This window comes from Pseudophryne corroboree, unplaced genomic scaffold (assembly GCF_028390025.1).
Source record: "Pseudophryne corroboree isolate aPseCor3 unplaced genomic scaffold, aPseCor3.hap2 scaffold_645, whole genome shotgun sequence".
Lineage (NCBI taxonomy): Eukaryota > Metazoa > Chordata > Amphibia > Anura > Myobatrachidae > Pseudophryne > Pseudophryne corroboree.
The window spans coordinates 155641-182225 of NW_026970234.1; the positions used below are offsets into that span (position 1 = coordinate 155641).

Sequence of the window (26585 nt, forward strand, 5' to 3'; positions counted from 1 at the left end):
TTAATAGTATATTGACAGTATAGTTTTCTTTCAAAAATCCACTTAATTTTCTTTACCCTGTTATTAAAATGGTAATTGACAAAAAAACTACATTGTCACCAGAAGAGCAATACAAAATGTACAAGTGATATATTAAAATCATCTTTCCAGCTTGAATTTCAATGATGCATTGGGGCAACAATTTTGTGAGAAACATCTTCACCCTTAAATAAAGATTTTCGTAATTCCTTACCTGTGTGCTAATTAGATATCACCTTGTTTTCACATTAAACAGACTTCCACATGAGAAAGCAGCAAGGATGCAGTGGCTTTAATGTTTCCTGGTGTCAACCTGTATTATTTCAGTAGACATTGAAATGAGGATGCATCTTGCTGCCTTTCCAATGAAGCAAGTTTAATTTAGTAATAGGTGAAAAACCATCCTTACAAAGGTGTTAATCAGAGACTTGGCTTTGTGGACACTTTTCAGAGAACAAATTTGTTAGCATAAAAATAAATTCCAGAAAATGAAGAGCTGTTTAATCACTCAATTGGATTTTTCTGCCAGCATATTTTTTTTCTCTGCAACCCACTGCTAAATTGTGCTTCCTAGCTGTTTTTTTATAAAATCACTGAATCAAATCTAACTCTGATTACATCAGAGAAGGCCAGGTACCCTACACAATAAGAGGGGGTTTGAAATTTTGACTTGTCTACTTAAATATCACCAAAATCTGATCACAAGGTCAATTACGTCCCTGGGTGGGATTGAACCACCAACCTTTTGGTTAATAGCCAAACACACTAACCGATTGCGCCACCGAGACACTTTGCAAAAAGTACATACTGACAAAGGCTAATAAGCATACATCTAGAACGTTTCCTAGAAAAATATTAAAAAATCAATAATCTGGAGAGTTTTTGTAAGATGTTTCTTCCATCAACCAATGAATAAACACATTGGTACTTTCCCATGATGAGTGAGTGCTTCAGGATCTCTTGCACTTACATGTGCAGCAGAGTACTGCAATGGAAGCATGCTGGACCCATAACCCAGAGGTAGGCAGATTGAAACTATCCTTTGCTATATGCATTTTTTTTTGTTAATTTAAGTAATCAAAACTGGGATTGATATTTTTGCTCTTTTATTTTTACTTAAAGTACAATAACTTTTACCATTTTAATTTGTTTTAATAGTATATTGACAGTATAGTTTTCATTCAAAAATCCACTTAATTTTCTTTACCCTATTATTAAAATGGTAATTGACAAAAAAAACTACATTGTCACCAGAAGAGCAATACAAAATGTACAAGTCATCTTTCCAGCTTGAATTTCAATGATGCATTGGGGCAACAATTTTGTGAGAAACATCTTCACCCTTAAATAAAGATTTTTGTAATTTCTTACCTGTGTGCTAATTAGATATCACCTTGTTTTCACATTAAACAGACTTCCACATGAGAAAGCAGCAAGGATGCAGTGGCTTTAATGTTTCCTGGTGTCAACCTGTATTATTTCAGTAGACATTGAAATGAGGATGCATCTTGCTGCCTTTCCAATGAAGCAAGTTTAATTTAGTAATAGGTGAAAAACCATCCTTACAAAGGTGTTAATCAGAGACTTGGCTTTGTGGACACTTTTCAGAGAACAAATTTGTTAGCATAAAAATAAATTCCAGAAAATGAAGAGCTGTTTAATCACTCAATTGGATTTTTCTGCCAGCATATTTTTTTTCTCTGCAACCCACTGCTAAATTGTGCTTCCTAGCTGTTTTTTTATAAAATCACTGAATCAAATCTAACTCTGATTACATCAGAGAAGGCCAGGTACCCTACACAATAAGAGGGGGTTTGAAATTTTGACTTGTCTACTTAAATATCACCAAAATCTGATCACAAGGTCAATTACGTCCCTGGGTGGGATTGAACCACCAACCTTTTGGTTAATAGCCAAACACACTAACCGATTGCGCCACCGAGACACTTTGCAAACAGTACATACTGACAAAGGCTAATAAGCATACATCTAGAACGTTTCCTAGAAAAATATTAAAAAATCAATAATCTGGAGAGTTTTTGTAAGATGTTTCTTCCATCAACCAATGAATAAACACATTGGTACTTTCCCATGATGAGTGAGTGCTTCAGGATCTCTTGCACTTACATGTGCAGCAGAGTACTGCAATGGAAGCATGCTGGACCCATAACCCAGAGGTAGGCAGATTGAAACTATCCTTTGCTATATGCATTTTTTTTTGTTAATTTAAGTAATCAAAACTGGGATTGATATTTTTGCTCTTTTATTTTTACTTAAAGTACAATAACTTTTACCATTTTAATTTGTTTTAATAGTATATTGACAGTATAGTTTTCTTTCAAAAATCCACTTAATTTTCTTTACCCTATTATTAAAATGGTAATTGACAAAAAAAACTACATTGTCACCAGAAGAGCAATACAAAATGTACAAGTGATATATTAAAATCATCTTTCCAGCTTGAATTTCAATGATGCATTGGGGCAACAATTTTGTGAGAAACATCTTCACCCTTAAATAAAGATTTTCGTAATTTCTTACCTGTGTGCTAATTAGATATCACCTTGTTTTCACATTAAACAGACTTCCACATGAGAAAGCAGCAAGGATGCAGTGGCGTTAATGTTTCCTGGTGTCAACCTGTATTATTTCAGTAGACATTGAAATGAGGATGCATCTTGCTGCCTTTCCAATGAAGCAAGTTTAATTTAGTAATAGGTGAAAAACCATCCCTACAAAGGTGTTAATCAGAGACTTGGCTTTGTGGACACTTTTCAGAGAACAAATTTGTTAGCATAAAAATAAAGCCAGAAAATGAAGAGCTGTTTAATCACGCAATTTGATTTTTTTGCCAGCATATTTCTTTTTCTCTGCAACCCACTGCTAAATTGTGCTTCCTAGATGTTTTTATAAAATCACTGAATCAAATCTAACTCTGATTACATCAGAGAAGGCCAGGTACCCTACACCATAACAGGGGGATATGAAATTTGACTTGTCTACTTAAAGATCACCAAAATCTGATAACAAGGTCAATTAGGTCCCTGGGTGGGATTGAACCACCAACCTTTTGGTTAATAGCTGTACATACTAACTGATTGCGCTACAGAGACACTTTGCAAAAGTCCATACTGACAAAGGCTAATAAGCATTCATCTAAAACGTTTCCTAGAAAAACTTTAAAAAGTCAATAATCTGGAGAGTTTTTGTAAGATGTTTCTTCCATCAACCAACGAAGAAACACATTGGTACTTTCCCATGATGAGTGAGTGCTTCAGGATCTCTTGAACTTACATGTGCAGCAGAGTACTGCAATGGAAGCATGCTGGGCCCATAACCCAGAGGTAGGCAGATTGAAACTATCCTCTGCTATATGCATTTTTTTTTTTTGTTAATTAAAGTAATCCAAAACTGGGATTGATATTTTGTCTCTTTTATTTTTACTTAAAGTACAATAACTTTTACCATTTTAATTTGTTTTAATAGTATATTGACAGTATTGTTTTCTTTCAAAAATCCACTTCATTTTCTTTACCCTATTATTAAAATGGTAATTGACAAAAACAAACTACATTGTCACCAGAAGAGCAATACAAAATGTACAAGTGATATATTAAAATCATCTTTCCAGCTTGAATTTCAATGTTGCATTGGGTCAACAATTTTGTGAGAAACATCTTCACCCTTAAATAAAGATTTTCTTAATTCCTTACCTGTGTGCTAATTAGATATCACCTTGTTTTCACATTAAACAGACTTCCACATGAGAAAGCAGCAAGGATGCAGTGGCGTTAATGTTTCCTGGTGTCAACTTGTATTATTTCAGTAGACATTGAAATGAGGATGCATCTTGCTGCCTTTCCAATGAAGCAAGTTTAATTTAGTAATAGGTGAAAAACCATCCTTACAAAGGTGTTAATCAGAGACTTGGCTTTGTGGACACTTTTCAGAGAACAAATTTGTTAGCATAAAAATAAAGCCAGAAAATGAAGAGCTGTTTAATCACTCGATTGGATTTTTCTGCCAGCATATTTTTTTTCTCTGCAACCCACTGCTAAATTGTGCTTCCTAGCTGTTTTTTATAAAATCACTGAATCAAATCTAACTCTGATTACATCAGAGAAGGCCATGTACCCTACACCATAAGATGAGGTTTGAAATTTTGACTTGTCTACTTAAATATCACCAAAATCTGATCACAAAGTTAATTATGTCCCTGGGTGGGATTGAACCACCAACCTTTTGGTTAATAGCCAAACACACTAACCGATTGCACCACAGAGACACTTTGCAAAAGTCCATACTGACAAAGGCTAATAAGCATTCATCTAAAACGTTTCCTAGAAAAACTTTAAAAAGTCAATAATCTGGAGAGTTTTTGTAAGATGTTTCTTCCATCAACCAACGAAGAAACACATTGGTACTTTCCCATGATGAGTGAGTGCTTCAGGATCTCTTGCACTTACATGTGCAGCAGAGTACTGCAATGGAAGTATGCTGGGCCCATAACCCAGAGGTAGGCAGATTGAAACTATCCTCTGCTATATGCATTTTTTTGTTTGTTAATTAAAGTAATCCAAAACTGGGATTGATATTTTGGCTCTTTTATTTTTACTTAAAGTACAATAACTTTTACCATTTTAATTTGTTTTAATAGTATATTGACAGTATAGTTTTCTATCAAAAATCCACTTAATTTTCTTTACCCTGTTATTAAAATGGTAATTGACAAAAAAACTACATTGTCACCAGAAGAGCAATACAAAATGTACAAGTGATATATTAAAATCATCTTTCCAGCTTGAATTTCAATGATGCATTGGGGCAACAATTTTGTGAGAAACATCTTCACCCTTAAATAAAGATTTTCTTAATTCCTTACCTGTGTGCTAATTAGATATCACCTTGTTTTCACATTAAACAGACTTCCACATGAGAAAGCAGCAAGGATGCAGTGGCGTTAATGTTTCCTGGTGTCAACTTGTATTATTTCAGTAGACATTGAAATGAGGATGCATCTTGCTGCCTTTCCAATGAAGCAAGTTTAATTTAGTAATAGGTGAAAAACCATCCTTACAAAGGTGTTAATCAGAGACTTGGCTTTGTGGACACTTTTCAGAGAACAAATTTGTTAGCATAAAAATAAAGCCAGAAAATGAAGAGCTGTTTAATCACTCGATTGGATTTTTCTGCCAGCATATTTTTTTTCTCTGCAACCCACTGCTAAATTGTGCTTCCTAGCTGTTTTTTATAAAATCACTGAATCAAATCTAACTCTGATTACATCAGAGAAGGCCATGTACCCTACACCATAAGATGAGGTTTGAAATTTTGACTTGTCTACTTAAATATCACCAAAATCTGATCACAAGGTTAATTATGTCCCTGGGTGGGATTGAACCACCAACCTTTTGGTTAATAGCCAAACACACTAACCGATTGCACCACAGAGACACTTTGCAAAAGTCCATACTGACAAAGGCTAATAAGCATTCATCTAAAACGTTTCCTAGAAAAACTTTAAAAAGTCAATAATCTGGAGAGTTTTTGTAAGATGTTTCTTCCATCAACCAACGAAGAAACACATTGGTACTTTCCCATGATGAGTGAGTGCTTCAGGATCTCTTGCACTTACATGTGCAGCAGAGTTCTGCAATGGAAGTATGCTGGGCCCATAACCCAGAGGTAGGCAGATTGAAACTATCCTCTGCTATATGCATTTTTTTGTTTGTTAATTAAAGTAATCCAAAACTGGGATTGATATTTTGGCTCTTTTATTTTTACTTAAAGTACAATAACTTTTACCATTTTAATTTGTTTTAATAGTATATTGACAGTATAGTTTTCTATCAAAAATCCACTTAATTTTCTTTACCCTGTTATTAAAATGGTAATTGACAAAAAAACTACATTGTCACCAGAAGAGCAATACAAAATGTACAAGTGATATATTAAAATCATCTTTCCAGCTTGAATTTCAATGATGCATTGGGGCAACAATTTTGTGAGAAACATCTTCACCCTTAAATAAAGATTTTCGTAATTCCTTACCTGTGTGCTAATTAGATACCACCTTGTTTTCACATTAAACAGACTTCCACATGAGAAAGCAGCAAGGATGCAGTGGCGTTAATGTTTCCTGGTGTCAACCTGTATTATTTCAGTAGACATTGAAATGAGGATACATCTTGCTGCCTTTCCAATGAAGCAAGTTTAATTTAGTAATAGGTGAAAAACCATCCCTACAAAGGTGTTAATCAGAGACTTGGCTTTGTGGACACTTTTCAGAGAACAAATTTGTTAGCATAAAAATAAAGCCAGAAAATAAAGAGCTGTTTAATCACTCAATTGGATTTTTCTGCCAGCATATTTTTTTTCTCTGCAACCCACTGCTAAATTGTGCTTCCTAGCTGTTTTTATAAAATCACTGAATCAAATCTAACTCTGATTACATCAGAGAAGGCCAGGTACCCTACACCATAACAGGGGGTTTGAAATTTTGACTTGTCTACTTAAAGATCACCAAAATCTGATAACAAGGTCAATTAGGTCCCTGGGTGGGATTGAACCACCAACCTTTTGGTTAATAGCCGTACATACTAACTGATTGCGCCACAGAGACACTTTGCAAAAGTCCATACTGACAAAGGCTAATAAGCATTCATCTAAAACGTTTCCTAGAAAAACTTTAAAAAGTCAATAATCTGGAGAGTTTTTGTAAGATGTTTCTTCCATCAACCAACGAAGAAACACATTGGTACTTTCCCATGATGAGTGAGTGCTTCAGGATCTCTTGAACTTACATGTGCAGCAGAGTACTGCAATGGAAGCATGCTGGGCCCATAACCCAGAGGTAGGCAGATTGAAACTATCCTCTGCTATATGCATTTTTTTTTTGTTAATTAAAGTAATCCAAAACTGGGATTGATATTTTGTCTCTTTTATTTTTACTTAAAGTACAATAACTTTTACCATTTTAATTTGTTTTAATAGTATATTGACAGTATTGTTTTCTTTCAAAAATCCACTTCATTTTCTTTACCCTATTATTAAAATGGTAATTGACAAAAACAAACTACATTGTCACCAGAAGAGCAATACAAAATGTACAAGTGATATATTAAAATCATCTTTCCAGCTTGAATTTCAATGTTGCATTGGGTCAACAATTTTGTGAGAAACATCTTCACCCTTAAATAAAGATTTTCTTAATTCCTTACCTGTGTGCTAATTAGATATCACCTTGTTTTCACATTAAACAGACTTCCACATGAGAAAGCAGCAAGGATGCAGTGGCGTTAATGTTTCCTGGTGTCAACTTGTATTATTTCAGTAGACATTGAAATGAGGATGCATCTTGCTGCCTTTCCAATGAAGCAAGTTTAATTTAGTAATAGGTGAAAAACCATCCTTACAAAGGTGTTAATCAGAGACTTGGCTTTGTGGACACTTTTCAGAGAACAAATTTGTTAGCATAAAAATAAAGCCAGAAAATGAAGAGCTGTTTAATCACTCGATTGGATTTTTCTGCCAGCATATTTTTTTTCTCTGCAACCCACTGCTAAATTGTGCTTCCTAGCTGTTTTTTATAAAATCACTGAATCAAATCTAACTCTGATTACATCAGAGAAGGCCAGGTACCCTACACAATAAGAGGGGGTTTGAAATTTTGACTTGTCTACTTAAATATCACCAAAATCTGATCACAAGGTCAATTACGTCCCTGGGTGGGATTGAACCACCAACCTTTTGGTTTATAGCCGAACACACTAACCGATTGCGCCACCGAGACACTTTGTAAACAGTACATACTGACAAAGGCTAATAAGCATACATCTAGAACGTTTCCTAGAAAAATATTAAAAAATCAATAATCTGGAGAGTTTTTGTAAGATGTTTCTTCCATCAACCAATGAATAAACACATTGGTACTTTCCCATGATGAGTGAGTGCTTCAGGATCTCTTGCACTTACATGTGCAGCAGAGTACTGCAATGGAAGCATGCTGGACCCATAACCCAGAGGTAGGCAGATTGAAACTATCCTTTGCTATATGCATTTTTTTTGTTAATTTAAGTAATCAAAACTGGGATTGATATTTTTGCTCTTTTATTTTTACTTAAAGTACAATAACTTTTACCATTTTAATTTGTTTTAATAGTATATTGACAGTATAGTTTTCTTTCAAAAATCCACTTAATTTTCTTTACCCTATTATTAAAATGGTAATTGACAAAAAAAACTACATTGTCACCAGAAGAGCAATACAAAATGTACAAGTGATATATTAAAATCATCTTTCCAGCTTGAATTTCAATGATGCATTGGGGCAACGATTTTGTGAGAAACATCTTCACCCTTAAATAAAGATTTTCTTAATTCCTTACCTGTGTGCTAATTAGATATCACCTTGTTTTCATATTAAACAGACTTTTACATGAGAAAGCAGCAAGGATGCAGTGGCGTTAATGTTTCCTGGTGTCAACCTGTATTATTTCAGTAGACATTGAAATGAGGATGCATCTTGCTGCCTTTCCAATGAAGCAAGTTTAATTTAGTAATAGGTGAAAAACCATCCTTACAAAGGTGTTAATCAGAGACTTGGCTTTGTGGACACTTTTCAGAGAACAAATTTGTTAGCATAAAAATAAAGCCAGAAAATGAAGAGCTGTTTAATCACTCGATTGGATTTTTCTGCCAGCATATTTTTTTTCTCTGCAACCCACTGCTAAATTGTGCTTCCTAGCTGTTTTTTATAAAATCACTGAATCAAATCTAACTCTGATTACATCAGAGAAGGCCATGTACCCTACACCATAAGAGGAGGTTTGAAATTTTGACTTGTCTACTTAAATATCACCAAAATCTGATCACAAGGTTAATTACGTCCCTGGGTGGGATTGAACCACCAACCTTTTGGTTAACAGCCAAACACACTAACCGATTGCGCCACAGAGACACTTTGCAAAAAGTACATACTGACAAAGGCTAATAAGCATACATCTAGAACGTTTCCTAGAAAAACATTAAAAAATCAATAATCTGGAGAGTTTTTGTAAGATGTTTCTTCCATCAACCAACGAATAAACACATTGGTACTTTCCCATGATGAGTGAGTGCTTCAGGATCTCTTGCACTTACATGGGCAGCAGAGTACTGCAATGGAAGCATGCTGGACCCATAACCCAGAGGTAGGCAGATTGAAACTATCCTTTGCTATATGCATTTTTTTTGTTAATTTAAGTAATCAAAACTGGGATTGATATTTTTGCTCTTTTATTTTTACTTAAAGTACAATAACTTTTACCATTTTAATTTGTTTTAATAGTATATTGACAGTATAGTTTTCTTTCAAAAATCCACTTAATTTTCTTTACCCTGTTATTAAAATGGTAATTGACAAAAAAACTACATTGTCACCAGAAGAGCAATACAAAATGTACAAGTGATATATTAAAATCATCTTTCCAGCTTGAATTTCAATGATGCATTGGGGCAACAATTTTGTGAGAAACATCTTCACCCTTAAATAAAGATTTTCGTAATTCCTTACCTGTGTGCTAATTAGATATCACCTTGTTTTCACATTAAACAGACTTCCATGTGAGAAAGCAGCAAAGATGCAGTGGCGTTAATGTTTCCTGGTGTCAACCTGTATTATTTCAGTAGACATTGAAATGAGGATGCATCTTGCTGCCTTTCCAATGAAGCAAGTTTAATTTAGTAATAGGTGAAAAACCATCCTTACAAAGGTGTTAATCAGAGACTTGGCTTTGTGGACACTTTTCAGAGAACAAATTTGTTAGCATAAAAATAAATTCCAGAAAATGAAGAGCTGTTTAATCACTCAATTGGATTTTTCTGCCAGCATATTTTTTTTCTCTGCAACCCACTGCTAAATTGTGCTTCCTAGCTGTTTTTTATAAAATCACTGAATCAAATCTAACTCTGATTACATCAGAGAAGGCCAGGTACCCTACACAATAAGAGGGGGTTTGAAATTTTGACTTGTCTACTTAAATATCACCAAAATCTGATCACAAGGTCAATTACGTCCCTGGGTGGGATTGAACCACCGACCTTTTAGTTAATAGCCGAACACACTAACCGATTGCGCCACCAAGACACTTTGCAAACAGTACATACTAACAAAGGCTAATAAGCATACATCTAGAACGTTTCCTAGAAAAATATTAAAAAATCAATAATCTGGAGAGTTTTTGTAAGATGTTTCTTCCATCAACCAATGAATAAACACATTGGTACTTTCCCATGATGAGGGAGTGCTTCAGGATCTCTTGCACTTACATGTGCAGCAGAGTACTGCAATGGAAGCATGCTGGACCCATAACCCAGAGGTAGGCAGATTGAAACTATCCTTTGCTATATGCATTTTTTTTTGTTAATTTAAGTAATCAAAACTGGGATTGATATTTTTGCTCTTTTATTTTTACTTAAAGTACAATAACTTTTACCATTTTAATTTGTTTTAATAGTATATTGACAGTATAGTTTTCTTTCAAAAATCCACTTAATTTTCTTTACCCTATTATTAAAATGGTAATTGACAAAAAAAACTACATTGTCACCAGAAGAGCAATACAAAATGTACAAGTGATATATTAAAATCATCTTTCCAGCTTGAATTTCAATGATGCATTGGGGCAACAATTTTGTGAGAAACATATTCACCCTTAAATAAAGATTTTCGTAATTTCTTACCTGTGTGCTAATTAGATATCACCTTGTTTTCACATTAAACAGACTTCCACATGAGAAAGCAGCAAGGATGCAGTGGCGTTAATGTTTCCTGGTGTCAACCTGTATTATTTCAGTAGACATTGAAATGAGGATGCATCTTGCTGCCTTTCCAATGAAGCAAGTTTAATTTAGTAATAGGTGAAAAACCATCCCTACAAAGGTGTTAATCAGAGACTTGGCTTTGTGGACACTTTTCAGAGAACAAATTTGTTAGCATAAAAATAAAGCCAGAAAATGAAGAGCTGTTTAATCACGCAATTAGATTTTTTTGCCAGCATATTTCTTTTTCTCTGCAACCCACTGCTAAATTGTGCTTCCTAGATGTTTTTATAAAATCACTGAATCAAATCTAACTCTGATTACATCAGAGAAGGCCAGGTACCCTACACCATAACAGGGGGTATGAAATTTGACTTGTCTACTTAAAGATCACCAAAATCTGATAACAAGGTCAATTAGGTCCCTGGGTGGGATTGAACCACCAACCTTTTGGTTAATAGCCGTACATACTAACTGATTGCGCCACAGAGACACTTTGCAAAAGTTCATACTGACAAAGGCTAATAAGCATTCATCTAAAACGTTTCCTAGAAAAACTTTAAAAAGTCAATAATCTGGAGAGTTTTTGTAAGATGTTTCTTCCATCAACCAACGAAGAAACACATTGGTACTTTCCCATGATGAGTGAGTGCTTCAGGATCTCTTGCACTTACATGTGCAGCAGAGTACTGCAATGGAAGCATGCTGGGCCCATAACCCAGAGGTAGGCAGATTGAAACTATCCTCTGCTATATGCATTTTTTTTTGTTAATTAAAGTAATCCAAAACTGGGATTGATATTTTGGCTCTTTTATTTTTACTTAAAGTACAATAACTTTTACCATTTTAATTTGTTTTAATAGTATATTGACAGTATTGTTTTCTTTCAAAAATCCACTTCATTTTCTTTACCCTATTATTAAAATGGTAATTGACAAAAACAAACTACATTGTCACCAGAAGAGCAATACAAAATGTACAAGTGATATATTAAAATCATCTTTCCAGCTTGAATTTCAATGATGCATTGGGGCAACGATTTTGTGAGAAACATCTTCACCCTTAAATAAAGATTTTCTTAATTCCTTACCTGTGTGCTAATTAGATATCACCTTGTTTTCATATTAAACAGACTTTTACATGAGAAAGCAGCAAGGATGCAGTGGCGTTAATGTTTCCTGGTGTCAACCTGTATTATTTCAGTAGACATTGAAATGAGGATGCATCTTGCTGCCTTTCCAATGAAGCAAGTTTAATTTAGTAATAGGTGAAAAACCATCCTTACAAAGGTGTTAATCAGAGACTTGGCTTTGTGGACACTTTTCAGAGAACAAATTTGTTAGCATAAAAATAAAGCCAGAAAATAAAGAGCTGTTTAATCACTCAATTGGATTTTTCTGCCAGCATATTTTTTTTCTCTGCAACCCACTGCTAAATTGTGCTTCCTAGCTGTTTTTATAAAATCACTGAATCAAATCTAACTCTGATTACATCAGAGAAGGCCAAGTACCCTACACCTTAACAGGGGGTTTGAAATTTTGACTTGTCTACTTAAAGATCACCAAAATCTGATAACAAGGTCAATTAGGTCCCTAGGTGGGATTAAACCACCAACCTTTTGGTTAAAAGCCGTACATACTAACTGATTGCGCCACAGAGACACTTTGCAAATTTCCATACTGACAAAGGCTAATAAGCATTCATCTAAAACGTTTCCTAGCAAAACTTTAAAAAGTCAATAATCTGGAGAGTTTTTGTAAGATGTTTCTTCCATCAACCAACGAAGAAACACATTGGTACTTTCCCATGATGAGTGAGTGCTTCAGGATCTCTTGAACTTACATGTGCAGCAGAGTACTGCAATGGAAGCATGCTGGGCCCATAACCCAGAGGTAGGCAGATTGAAACTATCCTCTGCTATATGCATTTTTTTTTTGTTAATTAAAGTAATCCAAAACTGGGATTGATATTTTGTCTCTTTTATTTTTACTTAAAGTACAATAACTTTTACCATTTTAATTTGTTTTAATAGTATATTGACAGTATTGTTTTCTTTCAATAATCCACTTAATTTTCTTTACCCTATTATTAAAATGGTAATTGACAAAAACAAACTACATTGTCACCAGAAGAGCAATACAAAATGTACAAGTGATATATTAAAATCATCTTTCCAGCTTGAATTTCAATGATGCATTGGGTCAACAATTTTGTGAGAAACATCTTCACCCTTAAATAAAGATTTTCTTAATTCCTTACCTGTGTGCTAATTAGATATCACCTTGTTTTCACATTAAACAGACTTCCACATGAGAAAGCAGCAAGGATGCAGTGGCGTTAATGTTTCCTGGTGTCAACTTGTATTATTTCAGTAGACATTGAAATGAGGATGCATCTTGCTGCCTTTCCAATGAAGCAAGTTTAATTTAGTAATAGGTGAAAAACCATCCTTACAAAGGTGTTAATCAGAGACTTGGCTTTGTGGACACTTTTCAGAGAACAAATTTGTTAGCATAAAAATAAAGCCAGAAAATGAAGAGCTGTTTAATCACTCGATTGGATTTTTCTGCCAGCATATTTTTTTTCTCTGCAACCCACTGCTAAATTGTGCTTCCTAGCTGTTTTTTATAAAATCACTGAATCAAATCTAACTCTGATTACATCAGAGAAGGCCATGTACCCTACACCATAAGAGGAGGTTTGAAATTTTGACTTGTCTACTTAAATATCACCAAAATCTGATCACAAGGTTAATTACGTCCCTGGGTGGGATTGAACCACCAACCTTTTGGTTAATAGCCGAACACACTAACCGATTGCGCCACAGAGACACTTTGCAAACAGTACATACTGACAAAGGCTAATAAGCATACATCTAGAACGTTTCCTAGAAAAACATTAAAAAATCAATAATCTGGAGAGTTTTTGTAAGATGTTTCTTCCATCAACCAATGAATAAACACATTGGTACTTTCCCATGATGAGTGAGTGCTTCAGGATCTCTTGCACTTACATGTGCAGCAGAGTACTGCAATGGAAGCATGCTGGACCCATAACCCAGAGGTAGGCAGATTGAAACTATCCTTTGTTATATGCATTTTTTTTTGTTAATTTAAGTAATCAAAACTGGGATTGATATTTTTGCTCTTTTATTTTTACTTAAAGTACAATAACTTTTACCATTTTAATTTGTTTTAATAGTATATTGACAGTATAGTTTTCTTTCAAAAATCCGCTTAATTTTCTTTACCCTATTATTAAAATGGTAATTGACAAAAAAAACTACATTGTCACCAGAAGAGCAATACAAAATGTACAAGTGATATATTAAAATCATCTTTCCAGCTTGAATTTCAAAGATGCATTGGGGCAACAATTTTGTGAGAAACATCTTCACCCTTAAATAAAGATTTTCGGAATTTCTTACCTGTGTGCTAATTAGATATCACCTTGTTTTCACATTAAACAGACTTCCACATGAGAAAGCAGCAAGGATGCAGTGGCGTTAATGTTTCCTGGTGTCAACTTGTATTATTTCAGTAGACATTGAAATGAGGATGCATCTTGCTGCCTTTCCAATGAAGCAAGTTTAATTTAGTAATAGGTGAAAAACCATCCCTACAAAGGTGTTAATCAGAGACTTGGCTTTGTGGACACTTTTCAGAGAACAAATTTGTTAGCATAAAAATAAAGCCAGAAAATGAAGAGCTGTTTAATCACGCAATTTGATTTTTTTGCCAGCATATTTCTTTTTCTCTGCAACCCACTGCTAAATTGTGCTTCCTAGATGTTTTTATAAAATCACTGAATCAAATCTAACTCTGATTACATCAGAGAAGGCCAGGTACCCTACACCATAACAGGGGGTATGAAATTTGACTTGTCTACTTAAATATCACCAAAATCTGATAACAAGGTCAATTGGTGGGATTGAACCACCAACCTTTTGGTTAATAGCCGTACATACTAACTGATTGCGCCACAGAGACACTTTGCAAAAGTTCATACTGACAAAGGCTAATAAGCATTCATCTAAAACGTTTCCTAGAAAAACTTTAAAATGTCAATTATCTGGAGAGTTTTTGTAAGATGTTTCTTCCATCAACCAACGAAGAAACACATTGGTACTTTCCCATGATGAGTGAGTGCTTCAGGATCTCTTGCACTTACATGTGCAGCAGAGTACTGCAATGGAAGCATGCTGGGCCCATAACCCAGAGGTAGGCAGATTGAAACTATCCTCTGCTATATGCATTTTTTTTTGTTAATTAAAGTAATCCAAAACTCGGATTGATATTTTGTCTCTTTTATTTTTACTTAAAGTACAATAACTTTTACCATTTTAATTTGTTTTAATAGTATATTGACAGTATTGTTTTCTTTCAAAAATCCACTTCATTTTCTTTACCCTATTATTAAAATGGTAATTGACAAAAACAAACTACATTGTCACCAGAAGAGCAATACAAAATGTACAAGTGATATATTAAAATCATCTTTCCAGCTTGAATTTCAATGATGCATTGGGTCAACAATTTTGTGAGAAACATCTTCACCCTTAAATAAAGATTTTCTTAATTCCTTACCTGTGTGCTAATTAGATATCACCTTGTTTTCACATTAAACAGACTTCCACATGAGAAAGCAGCAAGGATGCAGTGGCGTTAATGTTTCCTGGTGTCAACTTGTATTATTTCAGTAGACATTGAAATGAGGATGCATCTTGCTGCCTTTCCAATGAAGCAAGTTTAATTTAGTAATAGGTGAAAAACCATCCTTACAAAGGTGTTAATCAGAGACTTGGCTTTGTGGACACTTTTCAGAGAACAAATTTGTTAGCATAAAAATAAAGCCAGAAAATGAAGAGCTGTTTAATCACTCGATTGGATTTTTCTGCCAGCAAATTTTTTTTCTCTGCAACCCACTGCTAAATTGTGCTTCCTAGCTGTTTTTTATAAAATCACTGAATCAAATCTAACTCTGATTACATCAGAGAAGGCCATGTACCCTACACCATAAGAGGAGGTTTGAAATTTTGACTTGTCTACTTAAATATCACCAAAATCTGATCACAAGGTTAATTACATCCCTGGGTGGGATTGAACCACCAACCTTTTGGTTAACAGCCAAACACACTAACCGATTGCGCCACAGAGACACTTTGCAAAAAGTACATACTGACAAAGGCTAATAAGCATACATCTAGAACGTTTCCTAGAAAAATATTAAAAAATCAATAATCTGGAGAGTTTTTGTAAGATGTTTCTTCCATCAACCAACGAATAAACACATTGGTACTTTCCCATGATGAGTGAGTGCTTCAGGATCTCTTGCACTTACATGGGCAGCAGAGTACTGCAATGGAAGCATGCTGGACCCATAACCCAGAGGTAGGCAGATTGAAACTATCCTTTGCTATATGCATTTTTTTTGTTAATTTAAGTAATCAAAACTGGGATTGATATTTTTGCTCTTTTATTTTTACTTAAAGTACAATAACTTTTACCATTTTAATTTGTTTTAATAGTATATTGACAGTATAGTTTTCTTTCAAAAATCCACTTAATTTTCTTTACCCTGTTATTAAAATGGTAATTGACAAAAAAACTACATTGTCACCAGAAGAGCAATACAAAATGTACAAGTGATATATTAAAATCATCTTTCCAGCTTGAATTTCAATGATGCATTGGGGCAACAATTTTGTGAGAAACATCTTCACCCTTAAATAAAGATTTTCGTAATTCCTTACCTGTGTGCTAATTAGATATCACCTTGTTTTCACATTAAACAGACTTCCATGTGAGAAAGCAGCAAAGATGCAGTGGCGTTAATGTTTCCTGGTGTCAACCTGTATTATTTCAGTAGACATTGAAATGAGGATGCATCTTGCTGCCTTTCCAATGAAGCAAGTTTAATTTAGTAATAGGTGAAAAACCATCCTTACAAAGGTGTTAATCAGAGACTTGGCTTTGTGGACACTTTTCAGAGAACAAATTTGTTAGCATAAAAATAAATTCCAGAAAATGAAGAGCTGTTTAATCACTCAATTGGATTTTTCTGCCAGCATATTTTTTTTCTCTGCAACCCACTGCTAAATTGTGCTTCCTAGCTGTTTTTTATAAAATCACTGAATCAAATCTAACTCTGATTACATCAGAGAAGGCCAGGTACCCTACACAATAAGAGGGGGTTTGAAATTTTGACTTGTCTACTTAAATATCACCAAAATCTGATCACAAGGTCAATTACGTCCCTGGGTGGGATTGAACCACCAACCTTTTGGTTAATAGCCGAACACACTAACCGATTGCGCCACCGAGACACTTTGCAAACAGTACATACTGACAAAGGCTAATAAGCATACATCTAGAACGTTTCCTAGAAAAATATTAAAAAATCAATAATCTGGAGAGTTTTTGTAAGATGTTTCTTCCATCAACCAATGAATAAACACATTGGTACTTTCCCATGATGAGGGAGTGCTTCAGGATCTCTTGCACTTACATGTGCAGCAGAGTACTGCAATGGAAGCATGCTGGACCCATAACCCAGAGGTAGGCAGATTGAAACTATCCTTTGCTATATGCATTTTTTTTGGTTAATTTAAGTAATCAAAACTGGGATTGATATTTTTGCTCTTTTATTTTTACTTAAAGTACAATAACTTTTACCATTTTAATTTGTTTTAATAGTATATTGACAGTATAGTTTTCTTTCAAAAATCCACTTAATTTTCTTTACCCTATTATTAAAATGGTAATTGACAAAAAAAACTACATTGTCACCAGAAGAGCAATACAAAATGTACAAGTGATATATTAAAATCATCTTTCCAGCTTGAATTTCAATGATGCATTGGGGCAACAATTTTGTGAGAAACATCTTCACCCTTAAATAAAGATTTTCGTAATTTCTTACCTGTGTGCTAATTAGATATCACCTTGTTTTCACATTAAACAGACTTCCACATGAGAAAGCAGCAAGGATGCAGTGGCGTTAATGTTTCCTGGTGTCAACCTGTATTATTTCAGTAGACATTGAAATGAGGATGCATCTTGCTGCCTTTCCAATGAAGCAAGTTTAATTTAGTAATAGGTGAAAAACCATCCCTACAAAGGTGTTAATCAGAGACTTGGCTTTGTGGACACTTTTCAGAGAACAAATTTGTTAGCATAAAAATAAAGCCAGAAAATGAAGAGCTGTTTAATCACGCAATTTGATTTTTTTGCCAGCATATTTCTTTTTCTCTGCAACCCACTGCTAAATTGTGCTTCCTAGATGTTTTTATAAAATCACTGAATCAAATCTAACTCTGATTACATCAGAGAAGGCCAGGTACCCTACACCATAACAGGGGGTATGAAATTTGACTTGTCTACTTAAAGATCACCAAAATCTGATAACAAGGTCAATTAGGTCCCTGGGTGGGATTGAACCAACAACCTTTTGGTTAATAGCCGTACATACTAACTGATTGCGCCACAGAGACACTTTGCAAAAGTTCATACTGACAAAGGCTAATAAGCATTCATCTAAAACGTTTCCTAGAAAAACTTTAAAAAGTCAATAATCTGGAGAGTTTTTGTAAGATGTTTCTTCCATCAACCAACGAAGAAACACATTGGTACTTTCCCATGATGAGTGAGTGCTTCAGGATCTCTTGCACTTACATGTGCAGCAGAGTACTGCAATGGAAGCATGCTGGGCCCATAACCCAGAGGTAGGCAGATTGAAACTATCCTCTGCTATATGCATTTTTTTGTTTGTTAATTAAAGTAATCCAAAACTGGGATTGATATTTTGTCTCTTTTATTTTTACTTAAAGTACAATAACTTTTACCATTTTAATTTGTTTTAATAGTATATTGACAGTATTGTTTTCTTTCAAAAATCCACTTCATTTTCTTTACCCTATTATTAAAATGGTAATTGACAAAAACAAACTACATTGTCACCAGAAGAGCAATACAAAATGTACAAGTGATATATTAAAATCATCTTTCCAGCTATAATTTCAATGATGCATTGGGGCAACGATTTTGTGAGAAACATCTTCACCCTTAAATAAAGATTTTCTTAATTCCTTACCTGTGTGCTAATTAGATATCACCTTGTTTTCACATTAAACAGACTTCCACATGAGAAAGCAGCAAGGATGCAGTGGCGTTAATGTTTCCTGGTGTCAACCTGTATTATTTCAGTAGACATTGAAATGAGGATGCATCTTGCTGCCTTTCCAATGAAGCAAGTTTAATTTAGTAATAGGTGAAAAACCATCCTTACAAAGGTGTTAATCAGAGACTTGGCTTTGTGGACACTTTTCAGAGAACAAATTTGTTAGCATAAAAATAAAGCCAGAAAATAAAAAACTGTTTAATCACTCAATTGGATTTTTCTGCCAGCATATTTTTTTTCTCTGCAACCCACTGCTAAATTGTGCTTCCAAGCTGTTTTTATAAAATCACTGAATCAAATCTAACTCTGATTACATCAGAGAAGGCCAAGTACCCTACACCATAACAGGGGGTTTGAAATTTTGACTTGTCTACTTAAAGATCACCAAAATCTGATAACAAGGTCAATTAGGTCCCTGGGTGGGATTGAACCACCAACCTTTTGGTTAATAGCCGTACATACTAACTGATTGCGCCACAGAGACACTTTGCAAAAGTCCATACTGACAAAGGCTAATAAGCATTCATCTAAAACGTTTCCTAGCAAAACTTTAAAAAGTCAATAATCTGGAGAGTTTTTGTAAGATGTTTCTTCCATCAACCAACGAAGAAACACATTGGTACTTTCCCATGATGAGTGAGTGCTTCAGGATCTCTTGCACTTACATGTGCAGCAGAGTACTGCAATGGAAGCATGCTGGACCCATAACCCAGAGGTAGGCAGATTGAAACTATCCTCTGCTGTATGCTTTTTTTTTTTGTTAATTAAAGTAATCCAAAACTGGGATTGATATTTTGTCTCTTTTATTTTTACTTAAAGTACAATAACTTTTACCATTTTAATTTGTTTTAATAGTATATTGACAGTATTGTTTTCTTTCAAAAATCCACTTCATTTTCTTTACCCTATTATTAAAATGGTAATTGACAAAAAAAACTACATTGTCACCAGAAGAGCAATACAAAATGTACAAGTGATATATTAAAATCATCTTTCCAGCTTGAATTTCAATGATGCATTGGGGCAACAATTTTGTGAGAAACATCTTCACCCTTAAATAAAGATTTTCGTAATTTCTTACCTGTGTGCTAATTAGATATCACCTTGTTTTCACATTAAACAGACTTCCACATGAGAAAGCAGCAAGGATGCAGTGGCGTTAATGTTTCCTGGTGTCAACCTGTATTATTTCAGTAGACATTGAAATGAGGATGCATCTTGCTGCCTTTCCAATGAAGCAAGTTTAATTTAGTAATAGGTGAAAAACCATCCTTACAAAGGTGTTAATCAGAGACTTGGCTTTGTGGACACTTTTCAGAGAACAAATTTGTTAGCATAAAAATAAAGCCAGAAAATGAAGAGCTGTTTAATCACGCAATTTGATTTTTTTGCCAGCATATTTCTTTTTCTCTGCAACCCACTGCTAAATTGTGCTTCCTAGATGTTTTTATAAAATCACTGAATCAAATCTAACTCTGATTACATCAGAGAAGGCCAGGTACCCTACACCATAACAGGGGGTATGAAATTTGACTTGTCTACTTAAAGATCACCAAAATCTGATAACAAGGTCAATTAGGTCCCTGGGTGGGATTGAACCACCAACCTTTTGGTTAATAGCCGTACATACTAACTGATTGCGCCACAGAGACACTTTGCAAAAGTTCATACTGACAAAGGCTAATAAGCATTCATCTAAAACGTTTCCTAGAAAAACTTTAAAAAGTCAATAATCAGGAGAGTTTTTGTAAGATGTTTCTTCCATCAACCAACGAAGAAACACATTGGTACTTTCCCATGATGAGTGAGTGCTTCAGGATCTCTTGCACTTACATGTGCAGCAGAGTACTGCAATGGAAGCATGCTGGGCCCATAACCCAGAGGTAGGCAGATTGAAACTATCCTCTGCTATATGCATTTTTTTGTTTGTTAATTAAAGTAATCCAAAACTGGGATTGATATTTTGTCTCTTTTATTTTTACTTAAAGTACAATAACTTTTACCATTTTAATTTGTTTTAATAGTATATTGACAGTATTGTTTTCTTTCAAAAATCCACTTCATTTTCTTTACCCTATTATTAAAATGGTAATTGACAAAAACAAACTACATTGTCACCAGAAGAGCAATACAAAATGTACAAGTGATATATTAAAATCATCTTTCCAGCTATAATTTCAATGATGCATTGGGGCAACGATTTTGTGAGAAACATCTTCACCCTTAAATAAAGATTTTCTTAATTCCTTACCTGTGTGCTAATTAGATATCACCTTGTTTTCACATTAAACAGACTTCCACATGAGAAAGCAGCAAGGATGCAGTGGCGTTAATGTTTCCTGGTGTCAACCTGTATTATTTCAGTAGACATTGAAATGAGGATGCATCTTGCTGCCTTTCCAATGAAGCAAGTTTAATTTAGTAATAGGTGAAAAACCATCCTTACAAAGGTGTTAATCAGAGACTTGGCTTTGTGGACACTTTTCAGAGAACAAATTTGTTAGCATAAAAATAAAGCCAGAAAATAAAAAACTGTTTAATCACTCAATTGGATTTTTCTGCCAGCATATTTTTTTTCTCTGCAACCCACTGCTAAATTGTGCTTCCTAGCTGTTTTTATAAAATCACTGAATCAAATCTAACTCTGATTACATCAGAGAAGGCCAAGTACCCTACACCATAACAGGGGGTTTGAAATTTTGACTAGTCTACTTAAAGATCACCAAAATCTGATAACAAGGTCAATTAGGTCCCTGGGTGGGATTGAACCACCAACCTTTTGGTTAATAGCCGTACATACTAACTGATTGCGCCACAGAGACACTTTGCAAAAGTCCATACTGACAAAGGCTAATAAGCATTCATCTAAAACGTTTCCTAGCAAAACTTTAAAAAGTCAATAATCTGGAGAGTTTTTGTAAGATGTTTCTTCCATCAACCAACGAAGAAACACATTGGTACTTTCCCATGATGAGTGAGTGCTTCAGGATCTCTTGCACTTACATGTGCAGCAGAGTACTGCAATGGAAGCATGCTGGACCCATAACCCAGAGGTAGGCAGATTGAAACTATCCTCTGCTGTATGCTTTTTTTTTTGTTAATTAAAGTAATCCAAAACTGGGATTGATATTTTGGCTCTTTTATTTTTACTTAAAGTACAATAACTTTTACCATTTTAATTTGTTTTAATAGTATATTGACAGTATTGTTTTCTTTCAAAAATCCACTTAATTTTATTTACCCTATTATTAAAATGGTAATTGACAAAAACAAACTACATTGTCACCAGAAGAGCAATACAAAATGTACAAGTGATATATTAAAATCATCTTTCCAGCTTGAATTTCAATGATGCATTGGGGCAACGATTTTGTGAGAAACATCTTCACCCTTAAATAAAGATTTTCTTAATTCCTTACCTGTGTGCTAATTAGATAATTAGATATCACCTTGTTTTCACATTAAACAGACTTCCACATGAGAAAGCAGCAAGGATGCAGTGGCGTTAATGTTTCCTGGTGTCAACCTGAATTATTTCAGTAGACATTGAAATGAGGATGCATCTTGCTGACAGCCAACATCCCGAAGGCGAGTATTGGAGGGAGGGTTAGGACCGGGGGAGGGGGTGTTAGGGAAGGCACTAGGGGGGGGGGGTTAGTCCTAGCTGCCACCCCCTGAGGGTTAGCCCTATCCGCCACCCCCCCAGAGGGTTAGGATTAGGTATCATATGACTGCTGGAATCCCGAGCGCCGGATGCCATACCCAACCCCCTTTACTTTTTCAGGCATTTCTATCTCTCCTCTCTCTATGGTGTTCCGATTGCCCACTTTCCCTTGTGCTTTTCTCTCTCTCTCTCTCTCCTTTGTTTAGAGCATCAGTTTCTGTAGTCCACTTTATCCTTATTTTTTCCAGTGTTTCACTATCTCTCTGATGTAATGAGGATGTATGGTCTAGAGGGATCAGTAATGCATTGTACTGTATAGAGGCGTCAGGGATGTAGCGTAGGGTATAGAGGCGTCAGGGATGTAGCGTAGGTTATAGAGGCATCAGGAATGTAGCGTAGGGAATAGAGGCATCAGGGATGTAGCGTAGGGTATAGAGGCGTCAGGGATTTAGCTTAGGAAATATAGGCATCAGGGATGTACTAGCAGGTATATAGAGGTCAGTGTACTGTATAGAGGGTAGAGATGAGCGGGTTCGGTTCCTCGGAATCCGAACCCGCCCGAACTTCAGGTTTTTTTACACGGGGCCGAGCGACTCGGATCTTCCCGCCTTGCTCGGTTAACCCGAGCGCGCCCGAACGTCATCATCCCGCTGTCGGATTCTCGCGAGGCTCGTATTCTATCGCGAGACTCGGATTCTATATAAGGAGCCGCGCGTCGCCGCCATTTTCACACGTGCATTGAGATTGATAGGGAGAGGACGTGGCTGGCGTCCTCTCCGTTTAGACTAGAGTACTAGAGAGAGACACAAATTTTGGGGAGCATATTATTAGGAGGAGTACTACTTGCTGCTGATAGTGTGACCAGTGACCACCAGTTTAATTAATCCGTTCTCTGCCTGAAAAAAAACGATACACAGTGTGACACAGTCACATACCATATCTGTGCTCAGCCCAGTGTGCTGCATTATATGTAATACTGTATATCATTATCTGACTGTGCTGAGTGCTCACTGCTCACACAGCTTAATTGTGGGGGAGACTGGGGAGCAGTTATAGCAGGAGTACATATTTTAAGTACAGTGCACACTTTTGCTGCCAGAGTGCCACTGCCAGTGTGACTGACCAGTGACCACTGACCACCAGTATTGTGATTGTCTGCTGACCACCAGTATATTGTGATTGTCTGCCTGAAAAAGTTAAACACTCGTCGTGTGGTGTTTTTATAAACGCATTCTGCAGACAGTGTCCAGCAGGTCCGTCATTACATAATATATACCTGTCCGGCTGCAGTACTAGTGTGATATATATATATATTTTAATTTTATCTCACTATCATCCAGTCTATATTAGCAGCAGACACAGTACGGTAGTCCACGGCTGTAGCTACCTCTGTGTCGGCAGTCGCTCGTCCATCCATAATTGTATACCACCTACCCGTGGTTTTTTTTTTCTATCTTCTTGATACTAGTAGCTTACTTTAGGAGTCTGCAGTGCTGAGTCTGACAGACAGTGTCCAGCAGGTCCGTCATTACATAATATATACCTGTCCGGCTGCAGTACTAGTGTGATATATAATATATATATATTTTAATTTTATCTCATTATCATCCAGTCTATATTAGCAGCAGACACAGTACGGTAGTCCACGGCTGTAGCTACCTCTGTGTCGGCAGTCGCTCGTCCATCCATAATTGTATACCACCTACCCGTGTTTTTTCTTTTCTTCTATCTTCTTGATACTAGTAGCTTACTTTAGGAGTCTGCAGTGCTGACAGACAGTGTCCAGCAGGTCCGTCATTACATAATATATACCTGTCCGGCGCCAGTACTAGTGTGATATATATATATATATATATATTTTAATTTTATCTCATTATCATCCAGTCTATATTAGCAGCAGACACAGTACGGTAGTCCACGGCTGTAGTAGCTACCTCTGTGTCGGCAGTCGCTCGTCCATCCATAATTGTATACCACCTACCCGTGTTTTTTTTTTTTTCTATCTTCTTGATACTAGTAGCTTACTTTAGGAGTCTGCAGTGCTGACAGACAGTGTCCAGCAGGTCCGTCATTACATAATATATACCTGTCCGGCTGCAGTACTAGTGTGATATATATATATATTTTAATTTTATCTCATTATCATCCAGTCTATATTAGCAGCAGACACAGTACGGTAGTCCACGGCTGTAGCTACCTCTGTGTCGGCAGTCGCTCGTCCATCCATAATTGTATACCACCTACCCGTGTTTTTTTTTTTCTATCTTCTTGATACTAGTAGCTTACTTTAGGAGTCTGCAGTGCTGACAGACAGTGTCCAGCAGGTCCGTCATTACATAATATATACCTGTCCGGCTGCAGTACTAGTGTGATATATATATATATATATTTTAATTTTATCTCATTATCATCCAGTCTATATTAGCAGCAGACACAGTACGGTAGTCCACGGCTGTAGTTACCTCTGTGTCGGCAGTCGCTCGTCCATCCATAATTGTATACCACCTACCCGTGGTTTTTTTTTTTCTATCTTCTTGATACTAGTAGCTTACTTTAGGAGTCTGCAGTGCTGACAGACAGTGTCCAGAAGGTCCGTCATTACATAATATATACCTGTCCGGCTGCAGTACTAGTGTGATATATATATATATATTTTAATTTTATCTCATTATCATCCAGTCTATATTAGCAGCAGACACAGTACGGTAGTCCACGGCTGTAGCTACCTCTGTGTCGGCAGTCGCTCGTCATCCATAAGTATACTAGTATCCATCCATCTCCATTGTTTACCTGAGGTGCCTTTTAGTTGTGCCTATTAAAATATGGAGAACAAAAATGTTGAGGTTCCAAAAATAGGGAAAGATCAAGATCGACTTCCACCTCGTGCTGAAGCTGCTGCCACTAGTCATGGCCGAGACGATGAAATGCCAGCAACGTTGTCTGCCAAGGCCGATGCCCAATGTCATAGTACAGAGCATGTAAAATCCAAAACACCAAATATCAGTAAAAAAAGGACTCAAAAATCTAAAATAAAATTGTCGGAGGAGAAGCGTAAACTTGCCAATATGCCATTTACCACACGGAGTGGCAAGGAACGGCTGAGGCCCTGGCCTATGTTCATGGCTAGTGGTTCAGCTTCACATGAGGATGGAAGCACTCAGCCTCTCGCTAGAAAAATGAAAAGACTCAAGCTGGCAAAAGCACAGCAAAGAACTGTGCGTTCTTTGAAATCCCAAATCCACAAGGAGAGTCCAATTGTGTCGGTTGCGATGCCTGACCTTCCCAACACTGGACGTGAAGAGCATGCGCCTTCCACCATTTGCACGCCCCCTGCAAGTGCTGGAAGGAGCACCCGCAGTCCAGTTCCTGATAGTCAGATTGAAGATGTCAGTGTTGAAGTACACCAGGATGAGGAGGATATGGGTGTTGCTGGCGCTGGGGAGGAAATTGACCAGGAGGATTCTGATGGTGAGGTGGTTTGTTTAAGTCAGGCACCCGGGGAGACACCTGTTGTCCGTGGGAGGAATATGGCCATTGACATGCCTGGTGAAAATACCCCAAAAATCAGCTCTTCGGTGTGGAAGTATTTCAACAGAAATGCGGACAACAGGTGTCAAGCCGTGTGTTGCCTTTGTCAAGCTGTAATAAGTAGGGGTAAGGACGTTAACCACCTCGGAACATCCTCCCTTATACGTCACCTGCAGCGCATTCATAATAAGTCAGTGACAAGTTCAAAAACTTTGGGCGACAGCGGAAGCAGTCCACTGACCAGTAAATCCCTTCCTCTTGTAACCAAGCTCACGCAAACCACCCCACCAACTCCCTCAGTGTCAATTTCCTCCTTCCCCAGGAATGCCAATAGTCCTGCAGGCCATGTCACTGGCAATTCTGACGAGTCCTCTCCTGCCTGGGATTCCTCCGATGC

At 36.2% G+C, this 26585-nt stretch overlaps 4 non-coding genes across 4 annotated transcripts; all 4 read right to left on the reverse strand.

The window, feature by feature from the left end:
* Nucleotides 1–4229: 4229 nt before the first annotated feature.
* On the reverse strand, nt 4230–4303 carry TRNAN-AUU (transfer RNA asparagine (anticodon AUU)). Its single transcript has one exon. It is a non-coding gene; the product is annotated as a tRNA-Asn (tRNA).
* A 1095-nt stretch (nt 4304–5398) lies between these two features.
* TRNAN-AUU (transfer RNA asparagine (anticodon AUU)) lies at nt 5399–5472 on the reverse strand. The gene has a single exon. It is a non-coding gene; the product is annotated as a tRNA-Asn (tRNA).
* A 2264-nt stretch (nt 5473–7736) lies between these two features.
* On the reverse strand, nt 7737–7810 carry TRNAY-AUA (transfer RNA tyrosine (anticodon AUA)). The gene has a single exon. It is a non-coding gene; the product is annotated as a tRNA-Tyr (tRNA).
* A 1093-nt stretch (nt 7811–8903) lies between these two features.
* Nucleotides 8904–8977, reverse strand: TRNAN-GUU (transfer RNA asparagine (anticodon GUU)). Its single transcript has one exon. It is a non-coding gene; the product is annotated as a tRNA-Asn (tRNA).
* Between the last annotated feature and the right edge of the window lie 17608 nt (nt 8978–26585).